The 817-nt window shown below is 34.1% G+C and overlaps 1 long non-coding RNA gene across 1 annotated transcript in view; it reads left to right on the forward strand.

Annotated features, from left to right (window-relative positions):
* Positions 1–817, forward strand: part of LOC147817197 (uncharacterized) — a 2,046-nt gene that overhangs the window by 353 nt on the left and 876 nt on the right. The gene's annotated exons all lie outside the window — the stretch shown is intronic.

The raw sequence follows: 817 nt of genomic DNA on the forward strand, positions 1-817 counted from the left end.
CCCCCCTCCTGCTCAGTATAGTCACACAGACGCTGCCACAGCCACATGTTGACCAATGCGGCTTTATAAGACAATAATAAAAAAAAAGAAATCGCGACCGACCCATCACTAAAACAGAATATGTGGTAATTCTAATGTTTTAATAAAACTAACCGTGTTTATGGTACCAACACTATATTTTTCTGTAGTGTACAATTTTTTTGGCTGTCTATCACTTCCTCGTTTAAGGAATCTAAAACACACTTCAAAGTTCTTGTTACTTATTTGTGAGAGCTATTTCATTATTTTATCCTTTTGTTCTTAATGGATTTTAAGTTTGATTCTCTAACAGTTATGTCATTGAATGTCAGAGGTATACGCGATTTGCTGAAAAGAAAAGCCACTTTTCTATTCTGTAAAAATAATGAGGCTGACTTAATACTTTTACAAGAAACACATTCCACTGAGTCAGATGTAAAGTTCTGGAAAGGGCAGTGGGGGAATAAGATTTACTAACCGTTCTGCTGGAGTCTCAATTTTTTTGCATAAATTTAAAGGGGAAATCTTAGAGGTGGATTCTTATAATTTTCAGGCATGATAATTCAAATTTTATAGTATGTAATATTTATGGGCATAACTCTCACTCGTCCAATAAGGTGCTTTTTAGTCAGATAACCTCAAAAATAAATGAGCTATTACACAAATATTCTAACTCTTATGTAATTTTAGCTGGCGACTTTAATGAGTGTCCTGATGATGCAATAGATAGATTCCCCCCAAAACTGTGTCAATCTTTTCTGAACAACAATATTGTTTTGAAACTTTGCTCAGATCTCTC

This window comes from Seriola lalandi, unplaced genomic scaffold (genome assembly GCF_002814215.2).
Source record: "Seriola lalandi dorsalis isolate HSWRI2012SDOR001 ecotype SW California unplaced genomic scaffold, Sedor1 jcf7180002055006, whole genome shotgun sequence".
Lineage (NCBI taxonomy): Eukaryota > Metazoa > Chordata > Actinopteri > Carangiformes > Carangidae > Seriola > Seriola lalandi.